Raw genomic sequence first — 10,732 nt, 5'->3', positions numbered from 1 at the left:
CCGCATTTTTAAGGTTGAATGGCATCACAAGCCATTCATAAAGCCCAGAGGGACAAATGAAAGGTGTCCACTCAATAGAAGAAGGATGCATAGCAATTTGATGAAATCCAGATTTAAGATCAAACTTGGAATATATCTTTGAGTTGTCTACCTTCTTCAAAATAGTATTAATCCTAGAAAGACTATACTGGTCTTTATAAGTGTTATCATTTAAGGCCTTATAATTGAAGATCATTCTCTCCTTCCCTTTGATCTCTTTGCCAGTCACAGGGTCAATACTGGTGCCAGACTACACAATCATAGCCAGTAAGTCCTGTGCCTACTCTTACTTGGACAAATAACTTTCAACTTGAGTAAGGCTTCAATATGGCGCTCAAAGGCTTGCTTCAGCGCAGGCGTCACATGTGATAAGGGTTTGTCCTGTATTGTAATATCAGGATTAATTATATCAATCTTGCATAAAATCTTATTCCTTGCCCAGTGCTTTAGTGGATCTTCCCCTATAAAGTCTTGCTCTTTGAGTCTTGTCAACAGTTGCCCATGTTTATTCAAAATATTAGAATTTGATGGCATACCTTCGTAAAATACTTGCTCGTATATTTCTAGGTATTATGTTTCCTCCATATCTAATTATTCTATAGCTAGTGCTACATTTTGATTAGTGGCAATTGAGGTAATGTTTTTATAAAAAGTGACAGTATTACCTTCAATCTTGAGGCCTCCTTGCATACTTCATATGAAGTTGCAGCCTAATACCATCTAAATCCCTTCGCCAAGTGTCATCTCAAAAGAGTAAATAAAAGGAATCCTAAATTTGTTTTCTCCAATAATCATTTGGCCAACTTTAAGTTTCCAATTAGCTACTTGTTTAGAATTTACTCCATTAATCATCATTGTATATGAATTTTCTTCTAATGCTTGGGCAAGAACTAATCTTTTATCCACACAATAGGACGTTGCTCCTATGTCAAGAATTGCATTTACAGAAAATGAAGTTATGTTGGGAATTTCAAATTTTACCACCATATTATACAGTCTGTTAATCATCCTTCTGGGGTGGTACTATCCTTCAACTGCCTTTGAGATTGTCTGTTCTTCTAAAAAATCAATTTGTTCTCTACCTTTATGCAGGTCTTCAATTGTTAAATCCCTTAAATCTTCCAGTAATTCTTGGGATAGTTCATCAGTTATTCCTGACTTTAGCTTGTCAATTTCTGCTTGCATTCTTCTGTTTTCTATTAACAAGAATTCCACATACTCAATTAGTTCATGAACTAAATTCTTTTCATCATATGGCCTGGTTTAGGAGGTGCGGTAGGAACTTCAATCTTTAAGTAATAGTCTGCGCATAGGCACAGGAGGTTAAACTACATGTGGTGCAGTTTAGATTTGACCTCTGGCTTGTTTCCCTTCCGTAGAATTTGCACTTGATTAACAAAGTGCTAATTTCTTGATTTATATTCTAGCTATGATGATATAATGCTTGTTCTTCTAGAATATCTACTTGAACCTGCCAGCCATGATCACTTCCCATCAGTACAAATAATGTTTTTTTTAACGGTAAAATACATGTTACCAAATTACAATGTTGTTCTGTTCCAGCTTCTCCTTCAGACATGCTACATATAGGGATATATAGGAATCCAAATCTGCTGAATCACTCATGTTATGATCTTCTACATCCTAGGTCTCCCCGTTCCGTCATCTGGCTTATGTTCTTCATGTAGCATTCAGACCGAATGACTCTATGAAATTACGTCGATACTTCCACATATTATGGGTAACGTAGGAGACATCTCTCTTTTTCCCCGGGGGTATCTTAATTACCACTGCTTAGCTTTCAATTCGCCTCTGACCATCAAATTAAATGTGAATAACCCGTCCTCCTCTCTTTGAAACAAGGGGCGCTTCCGGTTCTGTGCGTGCTTCAAACAATTTTGTCTTCTCCATATTACCATATATCTAGAGTCAATAATTTTCTATGATGAACTACTGAACTCAATCACTTGCTGCCGTTACTCAACAGTTTTCTGTTGAGGTCTATCCCGTAGAGGTGCTCAAATTGGATCAGTGATCGATTTCTAGGTTTCGTCGTAAACCTAATTGGTTACTTCCAATTACGTAAATCAATAGTTCAAACCGCACTCAAAGGTAGGGCATTTCTTATGGTATGAATATACCATACCAATTCGTTATGGATGGATGATGAGATTCCATTGATACAGAGCCAATTCCAATAGACTTATTAAACGTTCCCATTGGCATGCATCCAGCAGGAATTGAACCTACGAATTTACCAATTATGAGTTGGGCGCTTTAACCATTCAGCCATGGATGCTTAACTTAACACATCATATATTGTAAATAAACAAATTCCAATTGGGATGCTTAACTTAACACATCATATATCGTAAATAAACAAATTCCAGTTCAAATACAATCTTCGCCGGAGGAGGTCTAAATATCAATGAAGAGACATCAATTCAAATCCTGGATCGTCGAATTGAGAGAGATATTGAGAGAGATATCAAAGGTGTAGTACTGCTTGTAGTAGCGGTCCTTATATCTCGTATTAACAATCGAAAGATGGTCGAAAGAAAAAATCTCTATTTGATGGGGCTTCTTCCTATACCTATGAATTCCATTGGACCTGGAAATGAGACATTGGAAGAATCTTTTTGGTCTTCCAATATCAATAGGTTGATTGTTTCGCTCCTGTATCTTCCAAAAGGGAAAAAGCTTTCTGAGAGTTGTTTCATGGATCCGCAAGAAAATACTTGGGTTCTCCCAATAAATCAAAAGTGTATCATGCCTGAATCTAACCGGAGTTCACGGTGGTGGAGGTGGGGGAAGCGGATCGGAAAAAAAAGGGATTCTAGTTGTAAGATATCTAATGAAACCGTAGCAGGAATTGAGATCTCATTCAAAGAGAAAGATAGCAAATATCTGGAGTTTCTTTTTTTATCCTATACGGATGATCCGATCCGCAAGGACCATGATTGGGAATTGTTTGATTGTCTTTCTTCGAGGAAGAAGCGAAACATAATCAACTTGAATTCGGGACAGCTATTCGAAATCTTAGGGAAAGACTTGATTTCTTATCTCATGTCTGCTTTTCGTGAAAAAAGACCAATTGAAGGGGAGGGTTTCTTCAAACAACAAGGAGCTGAGGCAACTATTCAATCAAATGATATTGAGCATGTTGCTGCGGAAAGGTGCATCCGCAGCACACAGCCCACGCGCTGCAGATAATTATATTTTTAAATTATAATAGACCTATATACATAAATATATATAATATAAATATAAATAATTATAACCTGCTCAAAGCTCTAACATTTATAATTCAACATACAAATATTAGATAACATCACATTCACAATTATAAAATCAGAGCTCAAATATATCAAAGATAACCATCTACATTTAGTTAGACAAAACAATCCAAATTCATGTTCATCTTTACTACAAACAATATATGGATTCGTCCAAATCAGTCAGACAAAACTATAAACATTGATGCCCAAGCTACTGTGCTTCCTATTGCATCCTCAAGAAAAAGCATTTCTTCGTTTGGTCGAATTAGCTCCACCTTCTCCACTAAAACTCTATCAATCCAAACTTTCTAATAAGATCCACCAAGAGGAACGTGATGTACTTTTGCTTTTGGATCCGTGGATGCAATTCGACATTCTGCAACAGCTCCATCAACAAACCAATGAAGCAGCTTACATTGGACTGGACACAATAAACAATAATTAATGATTAAATAAATTTTATAATAGAGCATGCTATAAATGACAAGGCTGAAGGCTTTTAGAATACCTGGCTACTTTGGAAAACAAAAGGGACGGGACACAATAAGTGAATAAACATTAGAGTATATAAGGTGAAATAGGTCCAATTTTGCATGTGAAACAAAGTTATCACAAATGAAGATTTTACAGAAGTAGATTGCTTAACGACAAAATTGGCAGTTATCCATGGATCCTACCAGATCCCTCACCTCACACCAATGTTAAAATAAAGAGAACCTTAGCTCCTCCAAGAACTTATGTATACTATCTTATTATCACTATACATTTACACCTCTAAGTTTGGTATGTTTATAGGAAAGTACTAATCAATTAACAAATAGATTCTACCACTCCCTCTCAAACTCATTTAAAGAAATTAATTAATCGTAGGAGCATTATTTAATTTGAATCTTAAAAAATTATCTGGTTGATCTCAATAGGATGCTATCAGAACTAATGCTCCCATCAAATGCACGACACTCATTTTGGTGTTAGAGTTTGTTATGTTTTTGTACTTTATTATATAATTTTTAATTAAATTGACTTTTAATTGCTGTAGGTTTATATTTTATAACTAAACAATGTCCAAGTGTGATGAATGTTGGCATGACATGGTAGCAAAACTGTACCACTCCAACCATTGAGTGAAACTGAAATATAGGGGATGATACTTAAACCTTCGATCCAGCATGTTTGTGATAAATTATAAATTAAATTAAATTTGATTTTCACAAGGGTACTCTTCATTTTCTTAGTCTTTATTTAATAAAGAGAAAGCAAGCATGGACTCAATTACAATGCCCAACCCAAAAGGTCTTATCAAACTACAAGAAATGAGGTTTAAGAGTGTTATCATGTCAATTAGATGCAACAAAGCAGTTCTGCAAATTCTGTTAACAAGTTACTAAAACAAGAGATTAAAAGAAGCTCTGGTTTATAATGTATCCAGCAAAATATTGACAGAAACAAATAAATTCATTTAAAAGAAACAGATTTATTCACACAATGGTTTGGTTACAGCTGATAATTGTAACGACCCGACCCCTTGGGCGGCCCAACTAGCAGCCGATCGGCGGCCCAATCGGCGGTCCCTTGGGCGGCCCAACTAGCGGCCCCCTTGGCGACCCTATGTCGTCAATCGACGATTCCGTCGGACGTGTCGTTACTCACTAGGACTTTCCACCCCTAGCCAGTGGATTTTTGCCTCCCAGGATTCGAACTCTAGACCTCCAGGATAAGTACTAGATCGTGTGGTATTGTAGGGTCTAAAGGATGTCCGTATCTTCACAATGACATGATATTGTCCACTTTGGGCCTAAGCCCTCATGATTTTGCTCTTGGGCTCTTCCCAAAAGGTCTCACGCCAATGGAGATACTTTTCATCCTTTAGACCCTACAATTGGTATCAGAGCCCCTCAGCAGCAGTGATCCCTGTCATCTCAGCCCCAGATACTTCTACCACAGAGGAGGGACCATGCATCTATAGTGACAGCATTTCAGGACGCCATCAGTTCAGTGACGCAATATCTTTCACCGCATTAATTGTCAGTAGGGTTCCAGCCATACACGTTACCAGCAACTCCGTAGTCAGAAATTTGTTATGCGGCGATGCAGATGCAGCAGCAACACTGGCTTATTTCAGTGTACTTCCTCCTTATGTTCATCAGACGACATCTGTACCCCAGAGTCAGTTCCAGCCAGAGCGGAGGCAGACCGTATTTTATTCAGCTACTCAGCCTGCTAGCACGGAAGTTGGTCGGGTCTATGCCATTACTCGAGAGAAGACACAGCGGGACGACGGATCGGTCACTCGGAATATAACTTTAGTAGGTTATAATTGCTGATATCTGATAGTTACGAATAGTTTATATTCGTTCATGTCTAGAATATTTTAGGAAGAGTTAGGTAGATTTCGGTGATTAGGTCGTATAGTTGGCAGCCTCTTTACCTTCAGGTAAAGTGCTGACTACATAGCAGGAGATAAATGGATGTCCATTGGATTTCGACGGTCATACCCTTACGGTATTTTTGTATCGTAATATGTAGATAACAAATTTGGGGACCAAATTTTTATTAGTGGGGGAGAATGTAAAATACCGAAAACCAAGGGGGTTAAATTGAAAATAAATTAACTATAATTAATCTCTAACCTAATCAATAATAGGTTTGAATTAAATAAAGTAGGTTATTTAATAGAAATTAGGGTTAATGGTTAATAGGTTTTAGGGTTAATGGATTGTTAGCTTATTGGATCCTAAACCTAAAACCCGGTAATACCGAATAAAAGACCGGTTTGTGGAGAAACCTACAGCGCCGAAACCTTCTCCTCATCGCGCTTTCCTCCGCCTCGTCTCTGTTCGCGCTGCCTTCGTCGACGCCGGGAGAAGAGGCCGCCGCCGTCTCCTCTTCTTCTTCTCCTCTTCGCCGTTGCACAGGCCGCCGCGCCTCCCTCCCCGCTGCTGACGCACAGAGAAGGAGCCCTGTCGCCGCCCGACGTTGCTGCGCCCATCGCCGCCAGACGCCGCCGCGCCCTTCACCGCCGTCCCGATGTCGCACGCTGCCGTCTCCTTGCTTGCAACCCTCCTCTGCTTGAAGCCTTGCCGTCGCTGCCCTGCCGCCGCCACCACACTGTGAAGACGCCGCTCCGCCACTGCTTACTGGGATGCAACGCCGTCGCCTACCGTAATCCGACGCCTCCTCCTCCTTCGATAGTCGCCGTCGCGCGAATACCAGCGCCGCCAACTGGAGCTAAGGGTTCTAGGGTTGTTGATTTGAGGTTGCAGTAGCAAGGAAGAAGAATGTTTGTTGCTGTAACAGGATAAAGTCTGTTGAGTTTTGGCTGCAAGAAAGAGGAGCTGAAGACCTATCTAGGGCTTAGCCAATTTGATCTGAGGTAAATACGGTGAAGTTGATTCTGATTGGTTTATGTTACTGTTAAGTTGGATCAATAAGCTTATTGTTAGATTAGGATTAGGTGTAATTCCATTAGGATTGAACCTATAAATTTTAGATAATTGAGATGATTAACTTACGTTAGGTTAGATTAAAATGGTTAAAGGATTCAAGTTTGATTAACCATTTTGGTGTGATGTTGAGCTTGTTGGATGTTGAATCCAAGTTGTTGGTTCGGTTAAGTATGACCTAATTAGCAATGATTGTAATTGTGGAGAGATTTAGAGGATACCTGATGAGTTAGGGTTTTATTGAATTTTTAATCGATTTATTATTGGGCTTTTGCATGAAAATGATTATTTCTTGAATCGATTTGATCATAATTGTCCTATATTGCATAAATTGAGGCTTGATCATAATTTTCCTGATTTAATGGCAATTTTTGCATTAATTTGGATTTTAATTGATTTTAGGGCTAAATCGGACCCGACTCGAGCTCAACCGCGGTCAACTCAAGTCAAAATTTTTCAAATCGATCAAGCCAACATGAAGGACATGACTCAGATCGAGCCCGATCAAAATCTCTGATTTTTTTGGAAACCCTAAGCAGCCATAAACCCCAGATCAAGCTTGCACCGTTGAATCTGAAATCAAGGGTCCAGATCTTTTGATTAATCAAAGTATTTAAACTTCAACTTTAGGGATGAACAGTGGCTGGCTGCGCCACTGTTCATCGCCTTCCTCGCGCGAACGTGCCTGTTAAGGAGCGTACCAATCGGCCAAGCCCCATCCGAAATTCCTTATTCCATTGCAAACTTCGGTCCTCGTAGAATCTTAAGGTGATCCATTGGGTGCGAATCGGTGACCGGAAGAAGCTGCGTCGGGGAGGGTTTCACCGGCGCAGAATCCTCTGTTCCTTGCGTCTCCGGCGAAGTGTTGATCAATCCAAGCCGTGCGTCGACGGAGGGGTTCTCCGAAGGCCACGAAATTTATTCAAGACCTCATCAAGCTCATCGGCACAAGGAAGAGGAGCGACTTTCGATTTTACCATCTGAAAACTGGTTTCTGCCGAACTCTGCTGCGCCGGAGAGGGTGTCTTCGGTTTGTCTGGGTTCGGGCACGCGAGAAGAAGCAACCAAAGATCAAATTGAGGTTTCTAACAGGATTGCCGAAGCCACATTGTGGATTAGGCTGTTTGTTGACACCAAATTGAAGAAACAATTGGAAAGGGAAGGATCGGATGCTTAGTTTTCGTTTCTGAACATTTCTGAAATTTTCGATTCTGATTTCTGTTTTTTTTCATCTGTTTAAACTTCCAGTTGATGTAGTGTTCGAATTAAACGTGTTGCATTTGGTTATTAGATGATTGTTTGGATTGTGTTTTGAGTTTGCTTCATTTTAGAACTTAACTAGCTTGTCTCGATTTCCTGCAAAACATTCTGCAATTGCATGAACTGTTCCGTGCCAACAGAAGCTGACTAGCAATCTGAATTCAGACTTCTACGACTTGAGTTTTTTCCATTGTTATGTGCCATCTTAGATCTCATGTATCGTGTTTGATAACTGGATGCATGGTTTTCATTTCTGAATGTCTGTTCGGTTTGATTGCTGTGAAACGTTGCTGAAAATGCAGTGTGAAGTTCTGTGATTATTTTTCTATGCAACCTTGCCTCAAAGAACTTGTTGAATCATTAATTAAATTAGTTCTTCAATCAATCCTTGAGCTGTTGTAGAACTTGATAGAACCTTTTGACTTGAGCCTGACCACCCCATTCGAATCTGCAGCCACAGTTCTGAAAACCCATGTTTGATTCGTCACTGTTCTGTGCCAAACATCACTGTTCCGTGCCGGTCTTCTAGGATAGGCTAGGTTGAAGGTAGGTTTTGTTGCTAACTCAGTTTAAATGGACAGTTACATTGCACAATTGCTCCACATGCTAGAATCGCAATCAGATAATTCAACCTAATCATTATTTGTTTTTGTTCGCTAATTGCATTTTAGGTTTTAGTTTTCATTTCAATAATTTCGAGTAGAGTTTTGAATTAAGGTTTCATAATCATAGGTTTCGATTCCTAAATCTCTACCATCGTTTTAACTTCTCGAAATTGATTTGAATTGCACCCTAGGATTTGTTTGATATTTTGAGTCAATAGTTTCATTTTTAGATTAGACTTGCATTTTTGATTCAATTGCTCATTCTCATTTGCATTTCATTCCAAAAATCCTCAAAACCCCCATTTTAATTGAAAACCCAAAAATACGACACACCTAAGCTTGATTTAAACCGTTTCTACTAATCCTTGGAAAAACACGACTCGAGGCCCATATACTTCCTTTTTCGGTATTTATCGAGGGTTTTCGATATTTATAAATTCGAATTTGAAGCCCTATCGTGACACCTAATTTAGGGTTTTCAAATTTTTAAATATAGTATCGTGTTAGTAAGTAGTTCATTGTTGTTATTTTCAAGATTGTAATTGGTTGATTCTGATACACGGAGTGAGTTATTTTGCTGGGATTCTATTGTTGACGATCGTCCGACCAGGTGGGTACCCTGTTACTTGGTCAATACAGGTGCTTTACAGTGCATGTTATTCCTGTTGTTTCCTTCTATGTTGAAATTGTTGTTGCTTAGCTTAATTATCCGTTGACATCTGTTGATACTCTTTGCTTGACATTTCCGGTTGACCTTTATGATGATCTGATATTATGTTGTTGACACTTGTCATTCATACTAGTACCTAGTTGATACCTTATACTTTGTTGTTGACATATGCTGGTTGACCTTAGGAGTTCCTACCTATTGTTAGATAACTCTTAACTGTTGTAATCCTGATTGACGATATCCTTTAGAGATCCCTGTTGAACATGCTAAATGAATGTAGCTATTACATATTAGGATGATCACCATCCATTCATATCATTGTGGTTGTTGTTGTTGGTGGATCTTACCTGCATCAGGTTGTGGTGCCACATAGGTAAGAGGTTGCACCACAGTGGGGTGCGACCAGGACTGGCTACATCGCCTCCTGCCACACTGCCCCTCCCCACTTCTCTATAGTGGTTAGTTGTTGGAGCTGGCAGTAGGTCATGTCTGGCCCCCAGTTCACTGAGCTCTGGGAGAGTGACTGGGACGACGAGTGCGGACAGTGACGGATATTTTGGTTGCTATGGTTGCTTCGTATTTACATGCACGTTGGTAGGTTGATAGATATATATTTAGTTTATCTTCATCATCTGTTTTCCGATTGTTGCATTTGGTTGCTATGACTGTTGCATTTGTATGACATTCCATACATGATACATATAGACCCTTTTTATCCATTGCATAGTATTCATTTTGTTCCTTGATATACCATGGACTTATCCTGGATGCATGACCTTGCTGATTATTCTGTACTTGTTGTATAGTAGGATTATGCCTATTGTATCCTGTGGATATATCATAACTATTACCATGATCCTTGCTGTGTCCTGTTATTTGTTGTTATTACCTTCTCAGTCTATACTGGTTGTTTCTTATTTTTATTCCTGCTATGTATCTTGACATGCACTTCTTTCTGTACCCACTGAGTATTTAATGCTCACCACCCAGACCCTGGGGTTTTTCTGTCTCCCCAGGTAACAGATAGGTTTACTGGAGCTTGGAGATTTGGGTCGTCTGCTGCTGTCTCACCTCGGGAGATTTCCTTAGTTGCATTTGGTTTGTCGTTGTCTATCGTTTATGTTATGGTTTATGTACTTGGACATGGTTTGTGTTTTATGATTTATTGTGATGATTCGCATTGTGAGTATTGTTACTTTGTTTTTCGATGATTTGGCTTTATCTACTTTGTAGTATTTCGTTTGGTACATGAGGTTAGTGATTTCGGCCGTGTAGGCCTTATTATTGCATATGTTGTGTGGGTTGTGATGTTGTTGGACGTGTTGTCCTTATTCCAGCCGCCTGTGGCTGTGTATATATGTTTGTATTAGGGGAATTGTCATAGTTACTAGGGAGATGCTGTCGAAATTTTTCGGACGGCCTTCTCGGGGCGTGACA

At 39.3% G+C, this 10,732-nt stretch overlaps 1 non-coding gene across 1 annotated transcript; it reads right to left on the bottom strand.

The window, feature by feature from the left end:
• Nucleotides 1-2,264: 2,264 nt before the first annotated feature.
• TRNAM-CAU (transfer RNA methionine (anticodon CAU)) lies at nt 2,265-2,338 on the bottom strand. Its single transcript has one exon. It is a non-coding gene; the product is annotated as a tRNA-Met (tRNA).
• Nucleotides 2,339-10,732: the final 8,394 nt, after the last annotated feature.

The sequence above is a fragment of the Curcuma longa genome, chromosome 7 (assembly GCF_044706935.1).
Source record: "Curcuma longa cultivar G26 ecotype Majalengka, Jawa Barat chromosome 7, ITB_CL_G26_1.1, whole genome shotgun sequence".
NCBI lineage: Eukaryota > Viridiplantae > Streptophyta > Magnoliopsida > Zingiberales > Zingiberaceae > Curcuma > Curcuma longa.
The sequence above is the reverse complement of the archived record's forward strand: the minus strand, read 5'-3'. Positions and strand labels throughout refer to the sequence as shown.